Here is a 13,817-nt window from a genome sequence, read left to right as displayed (position 1 = left end):
TGGCACATAACTTGTGTTGTCGCAGTGTTTGGAGAACCTGTCGGATGTGGTGGAGGTGCTCTTCCCAAGTCTTGCTAAAGATCAAGATGTCATCCAAGTATACCACTACAAATGAGTTGGTGAATGGCCGCAAGATGTCATCCATTAGCCTCATGAAGGTTGCAGGAGCATTCGTCAATCCGAAAGGCATAACCAACAATTCGAAAAGGCCCTCCTTGGCTTTGAAGGCAGTCTTCCACACATCGGAGGGTTCGATTGGTACCTGGTGATATCCTGACTTCAAATCGATCTTGCTGAAATATTTTGCCCCTTTAGTTGGTCCAGGAGGTCATCATTCCGTGGGATTGGGTACCTATTATGGACAGTGTCATGCGGAAAGATTCAATTTTGCAGACAAAACCGACCTCCCTAGAAGCTAAGGCTTTCTAGTGACAAACAAAACAATCAAGCACTATCTTTCCCTAAATATGCATTTAGAATACAAGCAACCAGGTGTTTAAAGCATACCTTTAGTCCAACGCTGTTTGTAGCAGTCCAGCCTCTCCGATCCAGATGAGCTCCTCCTTCTCTTTGAAACCTGCATTCACTAACAAGCAAACGATTACATAGCACCTGAATAACTCATAAAATAAAACATATTCATCATAAAGACCAAGGAGTATATGAAACAAATTATATATAACAACTTGTTGAGAAAAATGAACTTAATTGTATTAAGTGGAAACAAAAGAAACCATTACAACCAGTGCCTTGGTGTTGTGCAGGTCCCTCCCAGGGTCCAGCAAGAGTTCTCCTTTACTTTGATCAGCTCACCCACTTCCAAATGAAGCTAAGAAAGGATTGGAATTTCTCCTCTCAAGCTCTAAAAGGGAGTCCTAATTTCAGCAACATCTACCCTTAGGAATGTTCAGCTTTCAACCTCCCCTCCCTCTGGCCCAATGCCTGTATTTATAATGCTTTGGAGGAAGTTAATCAGGTCCACCATCAATGGGATAAGCCCCTCTTTCAATGGGATAGCTCCCCTCTTGATGGGATAAGTTCCTCTTTCTTTGGGATGCATGAACCATCTGGAGGCGCTCAATACACGTCAAACCATCTTGTAGAAGGCTCTAGAATCGACCACAAGTAACTTTTTTGGAGTAAAACTTGCGCCTTTTGACCTTTACAGGAGTACGCACCCACCCCTTTACAGACAGAGCGTACAAGTACGCAGGTATTGTGAACTTGAGGTGCGTACATGCAGGTAAGGCTAAGAGAAACTGCGTACCGAGAGTTATATAGATTTTTAAAGACTTTCTCTCTTTCTTGGAGTTTGACATGAGTAGTAGAGGTATAAGACTTGCCAAGGAGGATAGTATGACAGTTGATGGAGCCATACTAACTGCAAATAGTCATGGTGACAAATTTTAGTGTAACAGATTGCCCCCTAAAGTGCGAAGCCTGTACTAGATTAGGGTTTCATATCATCTAGGAAGGGTGAAGTACTTTATCATTTCAAGGATTATCTCGTGGAGAGCCCAGTCGGAACCTGCAAATATTCAACACAAAATACATATATGAGATCATATCATCGCTGAGGTAGGCATTCCCATACTCAGATCAAAAACTTTAACTAACAAACTAACTACTGCTTTGATATAGGAATGATTTCGCAGTACATCATAATCATAGACTCATGTAGACACAGTATGGACGCAGCCATCTGTTTATAATTAGTCTACTATATAATGAATACAAAACTCCTCGCAACTTGGATGGCAGAAACTAGATCCAGGGTCTTCATTTCTACTTCCCGAAATAGTACGATTCTATCCATGCGAATAAATGAGTTGATGTCGAATATGGTAGAAACCACTTGATTACCAGTCAATGATGTAAACTGTTAACAAGTGTGAGAGAGACCACTAGTGATGTCAATGGTTCTCAAAGTACCCAGTACAATCCATGAGATGTGAATGAATGTGTTGATGTCGAACATGTCACGGAATCCTTCGATCGAAAGTCAATGATGTAAACTATCGCAAAGGCGAGAAACCTGCCATTGATGCATGCAGATTTCAAGGTACTGACGATTTCTAGGTCATCTTTCTAGATAATGTGCTGATGTCGATAGAAAGCGACCCGTTGCAGGCAAGCCCACAACACGAAATCATAAATCAAGTTGAAGAAATGTAGCTGTAAGGACTGACTCAGGGATGGTCGAGATGGATGATAGGTATTTTGCAGATGAATGGTTTATTTGCAGTGACCTCTTGAACACATAACGACACGACAGATGGCTTGGTGACAGTTGACCCAAAGTTAATACCCGGAACCGGCTGAAAATTTTCAATGTGGTTTGATCAACTGTTAGGCAAAGGATTTCCCAACCCAGGTGAATGAAAAGTGTCGTGTTCAAGAGCGGTGATAAGGTTTCTTTTGAGACAAAGGATAACAAATAGGTTCATTTTTCTCTCTTTTCCCCCACCATTTCTGGGAAGTACCTCTTTATTTTTTACAAGCTTGAGGAGGATAACATATGCTTGATTATAAGCTCATCCTTCGGATGAGTCCAACTTAGTTTAGATTCGAACCCTAAGAAGGAGTGGTCCGTTCCTGTTTGTAATCGAACAGGTCCTTTACTGTGAAATTTTAACGTGTCCAGTATAGGAGAAACTCGGCGTTTTTCAATTTTAGAGAGTCTGAAAAACTTAAGAAGACTCCAGGGTTGACTTTTTCGTAAATTTGTGTCTCCCAAGCCCGAAAAAGTATAAAATAATACTTGAGAGAACCGCTTGATCTTTTACGACCAAGGAGTACTTTCATAATTAGTGTCTTTGACCTAAAAAGTAAAAAGCGATCAAGGACACATCGTTTTATTTCCAATATCGAATTTGAAACGACAAAAATCTGGCAATCTTTTCATGTTTTTACGGTCAGAAAAGGGCTGTAAGAGGACCATCTTTTTAGTTCCGTTTTAACGAGTTTAAAAAGAAAAACTCGGCAATCTTTTCATATTTTGAGAGTCTGAAAAGGGCTTAAAAGAGAACTCCAAGGATTCATTTTTTCGTAAGTTTTAACGAGTTCGAAAAAATGATAAAAATGTACTCATGGTTTTCACTTTTTCGTAAATTTTAATGAGTTCGAAAAAGGGATAAAAATGTACTCATATGGCCAATTTTCAATTTAATTTACGAGCAAGAAAAGACGGAAAGAACTCGGCATTTTTCATTTGTTTTACGAGAATGAAAGATAGCAAAATAATCTCGGGATTTTCACGAGTTTAACGAGTCTTGAAAATAACTGAAATTGACTTGAGATAGGTTTCATTTTTACAAAAGCTTGAAACAGAGAAAAACTATGCTTCAAAGTAGTTTCATTTTTCCACAAGCTTGAAACAAAGGGAAAACTGTGCTTGATGCCCCCTAAGCATAACTGCTAGAGCGCATGCCCCCCAGCTTCATTTCATTAAACCAGTTGGATGAAATGAAGGTTGAGTTACGAGATCGTTTGAAAGACTCGACCTAAACTATAAGAAAATTATGCAAAACACTGAAATAACTAACCTAAATATACAACTTAACATTTATGAGATCTAGTCAAACTCTCGACTCAATTAGAGGAGGATTTGTTTCATTTTTTAACGAGCTTGACACAGGAAAAGAACTATGCTCGGATCCAGTTTCATGTTTACGCAAGCTTGAAACGAAAAACTATGCTTGTTATAAGTTCACATGCCCCCAGCATAATGATGCAAAACGAGGTACATGCCCCCCAAGCTTTATTGCATTCAATGAGGTGGATGGAATGAAGCTTTACTTTCAAGATCTTGGAAAGACTTGTGGGAGTTGTTTCATTTTTTAGTGAGGTTGACACAGGAAAAGAACTATCCTCAAAACCCTTGTTTCATTTTTTAAACGAGCTTGACACAAGATAAGGAACTATGCTCATAACTACTCTCGACAATCTACCTAACAAAAACTCTACTCTAAAAACCGTGTTTCATTTTTTAACGAGCTTGACACAAGACAAGGAACTATGCTCATGACGCCTTGTTTCTTTTTTTAAACGAGCTTGACAAGGGACAAGGAACTATGCTCTAAAATCCTTGTTTCATTTTTTAATGAGCTTGACACAAGACAAGGAACTATGCTCATGACTCTTTGTTTCATTTTTTAACGAGCTTGACACAAGATAAGGAACTATGCTCAAAAAGTTCGCATGCCCCCAGCATAATGACGCAAAACGAGGTACATGCCCCCCAGGCTTCATTGCATTCAACCAGATGGATGGAATGAAGGTTTACTTTCAATATTTAACTTGAAAAGGGAGTTGTTTCATTTTTAAGGAGGTTGACACAAGAAAAGAACTATCCTCATACCTGATTCATTTTTTAACGAGGTTGACTCAGTAACAGGAACTATCCTCATACCTGATTCATTTTTTAACGAGGTTGACTCAGTAACAGGAAATATCCTCATACCTGATTCATTTTTTAACGAGGTTGACTCAGTAACAGGAACTATCCTCAAATAACTGATTCATTTTTTAACGAGGTTGACACAGGAAAAGAACTGTCCTCATAACATCCAATTTCATTTTTTAACGAGGTTGAGAGAGGAACAAACTATCCTCGTTTCTACTCTCTACAATCTACCTAACAAAAACTCTACTCTAAAAACCTTGATTCATTTTTTAACGAGCTTGACACAAGACAAGGAACTATGCTCATGACGCCTTGTTTCTTTTTTTTAACGAGCTTGACACAAGACAAGGAACTATGCTCTAAAATCCTTGTTTCATTTTTTAATGAGCTTGACACAAGACAAGGAACTATGCTCTAAAATCCTTGTTTCATTTTTTAATGAGCTTGACACAAGACAAGGAACTATGCTCTAAAATCCTTGATTCATTTTTTAACGAGTTTGACTCAGTAACAAGAACTATCCTCTAACAACTGATTCATTTTTTAACGAGGTTGACACAGGAAAAGAACTGTCCTCATACTCACTGATTCATTTTTTAACGAGGTCGACACAGTAAAAGGAACTTTCCTCGACTAACTGATTCATTTTTTAATGAGGTTGACACAGGAAAAGAACTGTCCTCATAACAGCCTGTTTCATTTTTTAACGAGGTTGATACAGGAAAAAACTATCCTCTGACAACTGATTCATTTTTAAACGAGGTTGACACAGTAAAAGGAACTTTCCTCGAACAACTGATTCATTTTTTAATGAGGTTGACACAGGAAAAGAACTGTCCTCATACTCACTGATCATGGCTTCCAACTGGAAGAAAGACATGTCAATGGACACACCTTGATCATGGCTTCCAAGAGGTCTTGATCAGAAGGAAGAATAGTTCTCTGGAAGGAACACATGTCAAGGGACTCAAAAGGGATAAGAACATCGGGTTCAAATAATCCCATAGAGTTTTCCATGTCAATTACCAGATCTAAATCAAAGGAAGATGAGCAAACAGTGAGAGGCTCACTTACATCGGTAACTGAAAACATGGGACCAGTTGCCACATAATTAACCCGTGGCGGGGTAGATACCACTTTAGAATCAGGAACATTTAGGGGTGTCATATTATTGGTAGTTGAAACAAGACTAGGGAACGAAAGCTGGTCTACAGTCACAATATTTCCATTGTGAGGGAAAGACATCACGCGAAAGAGTGTCGATACGACAGCGTTCATTGCATAAACATAGTCTCGCCCAAGGAGTAAATTGAAATCCAAGGGACCTCGAACTACCATAAGATCAATATAGACAGTTTTACCTTCCAAGGTAATGGAAAAATTAGGAAGGATCCCTAAAGGTTCACTAATGGTTATGTTAAAAGCTTTCAGATTCTGCGTAATAGGCGCAAGCTGAGGGGAACCCAAAGCTTTCCAAACAGTTGAGGATAAAATACTAACAGAAGCACCTTCATCTACCTGAGTACGATGTATGTCCCTACCACCAGCCTTGACAATGATTTGGAAAGGGATGGAGGAAGGAAGACGAGGTTCTGTCAGTCTATTCCAATCAAAGGAAAAGACCTCAGTACTTGGAGGGGGTTCTGTAGAAACAGGTGAAATGCCCCCCAGCATAGAAGAATCTGATGTAACAAGAAGAACATGAGCGGTATGAAATTCACTCTCTAAAGGGAAAGTGGGATCGACCGAATGTGAAATTGAATCGACCACTTGATCAACTAATGGATCATCAACCTGAGTGACATGAGTTTCACTCTCCAGTGGAAGAGTGTGATCGACTGTAGTTGAATTTAAACCAATCACTCCGTCAGTTGACGGTAGGTTGGGAGAAAGTTTATGGTAACCAGTTGGAAATTCTTGCTGTGAAACAGTAAGATTTTCCAACAATGTTGAGGCTTCATCCATGTGAGGGCAAATGTGAGTTTGATGACTCCCTTTGCATAACTTACAAGGAAACCTAACTTTACCCTTTTTCCCAGGAACCTGACTATCACTGGTTGATGGATCAATGGAAAGTTGATGAGATTTTTCTGACCATACATCCAAGACCTTTGGAATACCAGGACAATTGACAAGGAAGTGGTCACCCTTACAAAGCCTGCAAGGGTATTTGGGTTTACGATGCATGTCGGAGTTTTCCTCAACACAACTAACACTTACAACCACGGTTGGTTGGTTGACTTCTTTCTTATCTTGCTTCTTCTTCTTCTTCTTCTGCTTCTTCCCTTTCTTCTTCTTCTTAGACACCTGGGTACTAGCATCAAGGCCTTTACCAGGCGAAGAGGAAGAAAAATTAGGTGAAGAAGGTAAAGGGTCAACAGAAGGTTGGTGATGTTGAGATGGTGAACTCTGTTGAGGTGAAGCATTCGGTTGAGGTGGAACAATTGGAGTATTTTGGGCCAACGAAGTTGAAAATAACCATATCGGTAAACCTATTGTAAATCTAGGTAATGACAAAGTAGCCATATAAGGAGGACCAACATTTCCAAAGTAAGGAAAAGTACTAGGATTCTCGTTAGGAGGGGTTCCCAGGTTGGTAAATTCCGGAACATTTGCCATTTTATTCAACTTCAGTGAATTTTATTAACAATTTAAAACTAAAATTAACAACTTACAATTCACACCTAACAATTAAAATTCACAATTCACACCTATGGTCTCTAAAAGTAAAAACAAACAAATTAACACGCGCTATCAAATCTAGGAGTCAAACCACACACAAACAGTAACTTTCCGAACCGAAAACACTAGTTGGTGATGAAATCCAACATCGCAGAATTCAGTACAGAAATGGCGGGTGGAACAGTTACCCCGACAACCTGCTTAATGAATAGACTGGACCAAGTTCCTCCACTTTAACCGTCTCGAGTGAAGTGAACCCCCCAGAAAATCCAAGTGAGTCTAGCCGACGTCTGCTCCAGGTACAGTGGGATCTTCCCTCCACCGTCACCTTGGGTAGAACCCTAAAGATAATAGCCACTAAGGTTACCAACAGCAACAAATATACCTGGGGGAACAGTCTACGATCCGACAGCACGCAAGGGCAGAGTAACAAGCTCAATCCCCTTGCCGGCTCCTTGACAATAATCCAAGGTTTACCGACAAGTGACCCCAGGCTCCTCGACAATGGTTAATCCGAGGTTTACCATTTGTAGTACGTGTGTATCTGGCGTCGTTCCCAATGAAGGAGGATTGATCCCCTCACTGGTTCGGACACGATCTCGTGCTTCTCCTTTAAGAGGAGCTTTCCCAGAGCATAAATGTAACAGTTGGATTTATCCTACCACAAGATGAGCTACTTGTTTGGTTTTGCTGTCTTGGAGAGTTAATTACTCTCCTACTCCAAGACACTAGCCTGATCTATATTGGTGTTTCAGAGCCCTAGAAATGTAAAAATTACTAGATGAATTTTAATTAAGCGCTGTGTTATTAAGGCTGTTATTACTCAAATGGGTAAATGGATACGAAACCAATGGTGTTATGACCCGACTCAACTGAATGCAATCGAATATGATAATATAATCTTTTCAATTCGATGAATCCTACCTAAAGTAAGGAGAGAGTTTCCATTCACTTCCAACAATGCAAAAAATTGATCACTAAGAGAAAATACAACAAATTCTCTAATGCACTAATTTCATCAAGAAAAACTAATGCAAATCAATTCCCAAACAATTTTTTTATTATTTTTATTCTTGTGTAAATTCAAATCAAAGAAAACTGATCTAAATCTACGATTGATTTTTCAGAATGTAAACTATGCAATTGTAATCTATGCACAATTCACTTGAAAAGTATGCAAATGTAATCTATGCACATTTTTCATTCATATTCTGAAAATGAGAATTTTAATTATGCAAATATGATCTATGCAAGAAAATTCTCAAACACAAGATGATTCTAATGTAATCTAAGAACCAATCAAGTGCAAGTCGAGAAAATTGGGTGAGAGTTCCAAAGATCAAAAAATAAAAACACTCAAAATTGTGTAAAGACTGAGAGAAACCTCCAAGTAATGACCAAAGGAAAACAAATCAAGAATTTCTCAAGAAAGAGACTCAAAACACCCAATTGATAAAAGCTTAGAGCAGCAATGCCAATGAAATTAACCAAGGAAAGTTTTTGACAGGGAACAAGCAGGTCTGGGCAATGGCTAAAACCTATAAACAAATTCTAAACTGATAAAAAAGAGAAAAATGTAAAATTTTTCAAATTTTTGACAGGGTACGCAGGTAACCTGTTTACACAGGTGCGTCCACACTCTGTGCACAAAGCAAAAGTGCGTACTAGTACGCACTGTGCTTAACTCAGAGGGTGCGTACCTCTCCCAAAATTATGAAAAATGAAAACTAACTCAAAATTAATTAAATTCACCCAATCCCACAATCATCAAGTCAAAAACTAGAACGAAATCAACGTTTCTCAAATCAAAGTATCAATCAAAAGAGAAATCAATCAAATCCATGGATTCTCCAGCGGAGTCGCCATTTTGTCATGCGGAAAGAGTCAATTTTGCGGACAAAACCGACCTCCCTAGAAGCTAAGGCTTTTTAGTGACAAACAAAACAATCAAGCACTATCTTTCCCTAAATATGCATTTAGAATACAAGCAACCAGGTGTTTAAAGCATACCTTTAGTCCAACGCTGTTTGTAGCAGTCCAGCCTCTCCGATCCAGATGAGCTCCTCCTTCTCTTTGAAACCTGCATTCACTAACAAGCAAACGATTACATAGCACCTGAATAACTCATAAAATAAAACATATTCATCATAAAGACCAAGGAGTATATGAAACAAATTATATATAACAACTTGTTGAGAAAAATGAACTTAATTGTATTAAGTGGAAGCAAAAAAAACCATTACAACCAGTGCCTTGGTGTTGTGCAGGTCCCTCCCAGGGTCCAGCAAGAGTTCTCCTTTACTTTGATCAGCTCACCCACTTCCAAATGAAGCTAAGAAAGGATTGGAATCTCTCCTCTCAAGCTCTAAAAGGGAGTCCTAATTTCAGCAGCATCTACCCTTAGGAATGTTCAGCTTTCAACCTCCCCTCCCTCTGGCCCAATGCCTGTATTTATAATGCTTTGGAGGAAGTTAATCAGGTCCACCATCAATGGGATAAGCCCCTCTTTCAATGGGATAGCTCCCCTCTTGATGGGATAAGTTCCTCTTTCTTTGGGATGCATGAACCATCTGGAGGCGCTCAATACACGTCAAACCATCTTCTAGAAGGCTCTAGAATCGACCACAAGTAACTTTTTTGGAGTAAAACTTGCGCCTTTTGACCTTTACAGGAGTACGCACCCACCCCTTTACAGACAGAGCGTACAAGTACGCAGGTATTGTGAACTTGAGGTGCGCACACGCAGGTAAGGCTAAGAGAAACTGCGTACCGAGAGTTATATAGATTTTTAAAGACTTTCTCTCTTTCTTGGAGTTTGACATGAGTAGCAGAGGTATAAGACTTGCCAAGGAGGATAGTATGACAGTTGATGGAGCCATACTAACTGCAAATAGTCATGGTGACAAATTTTAGTGTAACAGACAGTGATCTTGTTCAGCGCCCGATAGTCAATACAGAGTCTCCAAGTCCCATCCTTCTTTTGTACCAGCACTATCGGGCTCCCACAGGGCGATGAACTCGGATGGATGTGACCTTTTTGCAGCAGCTCCTGAATTTGCCTCTTGATTTCATCGTTCTCCAGAACAGAGCGCTGATAGATTGGTCCATTGGGCAACGACGAACCTGGGGTCAGATCAATGGAGTGCTTGACCTGACAGTGCAGAGGAACCCCTGCGGGGGAGGTGAAGATGTCCTCATACTCCTCCAGGACCTTGTCCATCTGTAGTTTTCGTGTGGAGGGGCCCTGTCTAGAGGTCATGGCCACCGTCTTCTTCTTTTCTTGAGGGCGTATCATCAGGAAAACAAACTTCCTGGTTTTGGAAATGAGCTTACTGCATTGTTTTGCAGTAACCAAAGAGAGGGCGGTAGGCAGTGCTACCTCTGGTATCTTGTACAACTTATTTCCCAAAGTAACAATAACAGCACGGGGCCTTGACTCATACACAACATGTCGCTTCCACAAGTATGGTTGTCCTAATAACACATCACAAACTTCGAGGGGAGCAATGTCACACAATACCTCATCCGTGAAGGGTTTGATGTTGTATGGAAGGCGACACTGTTGGCTCACGCGAAGATCCCATCCTTGGTGCAGCCACCCAATGGTGTATGGTTGTGGATGTGCTGTGGTCGGTAAGCCCAGCCGTTTCATGACCTCTACCGAAATGAGGTTCTTTTGGCTCCCGCTGTCGACAATGAACTGTAGCGGGGAGCCCTTTACCCACATCTGGGAGTGGAAGAGACACTCCTCCTCCTCTGGATCTTCAGGTTCCTCCTTCTGGATCTTCATGGTGGCAACGGTGGCATTGGGCTCCGCATCGATAATCTGCTTCCCTTTTTCATTCCCCTTATCGAGTTCTGACTCAGAGTCAGAACATGCATCTGATTCTGAAACCTTTAGCTCAGCCACCAGTGACTGCTTGGCCCGACACTCACTTGTGTTGTGAGTGGAGCTCTTATGGAACTCACACCACTTTCTGGTGTCCTTTTTCGACTTTGCGGTGCTGTTCTTTACTTACAGCTTTGGCGGGTTGTCTTGGGCCGCCCCGCCTTGGCTTTGTCCTTTGTTCTGTGGTTTGGGGGCACCTTTCCCTTGTTTTGGATTCGCAGACCCAAAGTCTCGCTTCTTCTATTTAAACTTTTGCTCGACCTTGACGGCATATCGGTATGCCATGCCGAGCGAGGAGATGTTCAGGAATTCTATTTCTTCTTGGATGTACTTGTGTAGGCAACCACGGTATTTGAGTACCAAATGCTGCTCTGTATCCTTGATACCCAACTTTGTGCGAAGGGTATGGAAAATATTGGTAAACTCTGGTACGTCTTCGTCCCTTCCCTGCCGTAGCGTGGTCCACTTTATGTATTGATCCTCATAGCTTCCGACAGGGTAGTACTGCTCCTTGATGGCATCTTGGAATGAATCCCAAGTTGGTGCGACTGAAAATAGTGAGCCTGTACTTTCATCCTTCTGTTCGCAGTAGGTTTCCCACCAATCCTTGACGTGGGGGGCTGCTTTGAGAAGAGCGAAAATAATCTTTTCCCGACTAGAAAAATCATGAACAGAAAAATAACCCTCTAACACATTTAACCATTTATCGACGGCATCTGCGTCTATCTGACCCTCGAATATGGGGATTTCAAAATTAACTTGTACCTTAAATGGTGTGGCATTTCCAGAGTTGCTGTTGGAAGCCGATGCGTCGCCCCTGGGTAGCCGCTGAAGGATTTGGGCAAAGTTGTCCATCATCGCGTTCCTTTGTCGCTCGAGGGCTTCTTCGAGCAAGATTTTGATAGGATCTCCTGCCCCCTCGTCTTTCTTTTCATTCGCCATGGGAGGCCGTCGGGATTTGCGAGGCTGGTCTTGCAAAGGTTCGACCAGTTCAAGCCCTAACTCCTTATATCCCGACCTCGTTGGGGACATGCAGAGAAAAATAGAGAAGAAAAGCAGACCGCTCTGATACCACTGATCTGGATTTAAACAGGAACGCAATAAAATACAGAGATGACCATAAAGACAGATATGCAGCGGAAATAATACCTCAATTCATTACTGTAAAATACTGAAATATGCTTACAAACAGAAATGGAAATAAACTAGCTAGGGTGATGGTAGCTTATCTCTGAGAAGAGATGTGGTGGCTACATGCCTCTGAATTGTCTTACAATGAGGCTCGAAGGCCTATTTATTGTTGAGAAACAATGGCAAACCCTTCACATTCCAAAACCTAACCCTAGAAGATGAAACGCCAAATTGTGGGCCCCGTTTTTGGGTAAGTTGGTACATCAACTTCCCGGGGTCGCGAATTGGTCATACTATCTCTGTTTGACGTGCGTGATAGCCTGTTGGAAAGATCTCTCTGAGGACTACGACGGAAAAGATGATTTTTATCAGAAAAATCGCTGGCAGTAGTCTTATGTTTTGGGGCCCTATATGTTACAAGCCGGATGTTATCTCCTCTCCCTCCTGATTAGGGTTGAGCTACGAAACAACTGCCTGGCCTAAGAGCTATTGGATATCCTGACTGCATGAGGAGCCCGCGGTGGCTGTCCCATCCTAAATGATGGGAACCTTACACCTCCGGCGGTGGGTTTCACCTATATGATGGTGTGAAGCTTAAATACCCTAAAGGCTGCATATTATTACAGATGACTTTTTTCTGGCGGTAGATTTCCCAAAAAATGTCGTTTAGGGCCTCAAAACGGCTCCGGAAGTTTAGGACCCGAAAAACTGCTAAAAGTAGTAAACTGTGCTATAATTAAGGAAACTGAAAAAAACTGTAAGAAGCACTAGAGGGGATCCAAGTGGAATTAGCGGGTGGCCACCAATATCCACCTGGATCAATTACATCCTCAATAAATCCCTCAGGAGCTACTGTGGATATGTCTGCAAGTTACAATACTATTGTGGTCTTTATTAAGGATCCTTAGATATTTAGTTTGAGCATGGCCTCCTTATTCATCACATTAATGGCAACCCCAAAATCAATCAAGGTGTGAGGGACAATGATGCCATCAATGTGCACATCTACCACAGGACTTCCAGGGCCTAGATACTTTGGGAAAATCACTCTCCCCAGCATTAGGTCATACAAATGACCAATGACATTAATTGTAGGGATGTCTTTCTTTCTCCTCCCAGGATGTTTGAAGAATTTCTCCTTGATTAGCTTGTTGTAGATGGGGACATCCTTGATGGCTTGGAGGAGTGGGATTTTAACACACAAACTTTCAATTCTCCCAAAAGTTTAGTCTCTTATGGGGTGTTTTGACTAGGATGGATCAGTCTTTCAGGAAAAGGAGGTGGATTGGCTTTAGGAACACTCTCTTCCTTTTCATCTTCAAGCTCCTCAAGTGGAGATGGAGGTTGGTTATCTGGGAGCACTCTTCCAGACCTGAGGTTGATTTACTGAATTTCCACAACATAGGCAGGGTAAGATGTCTCTCCACTATATACCTATTGTGTCTGTTTGTTGTTTGGGTTTAGATTTGGTTGAGCAAGCATCTAAGGTTGCTTGGGTGGAGCAGGATGAATTAGTTGTGGTTGAGATGGAGGTGGAGGTAGTAAAGCAGGAGGTTGGTTGAATTGAGGCCTCCAACCTTGTGATGAGGTATTCCACTAAGGATGTGGAGAAGCATATGGATGAAATGGTTGATTGGTAGGTTGGGGAGGATATTGAGGTGCATAAGACCAAGGAGAAGTTGTGGAACATGAAGGGTGAGAAGGAGAACA

The sequence above is a fragment of the Pinus tabuliformis genome, chromosome 6 (genome assembly GCF_031772625.1).
Source record: "Pinus tabuliformis cultivar Carrire ecotype Pingquan chromosome 6, CPIR1, whole genome shotgun sequence".
Taxonomy (NCBI): Eukaryota; Viridiplantae; Streptophyta; class Pinopsida; order Pinales; family Pinaceae; genus Pinus; species Pinus tabuliformis.
This window is presented reverse-complemented; position numbering follows the sequence as displayed.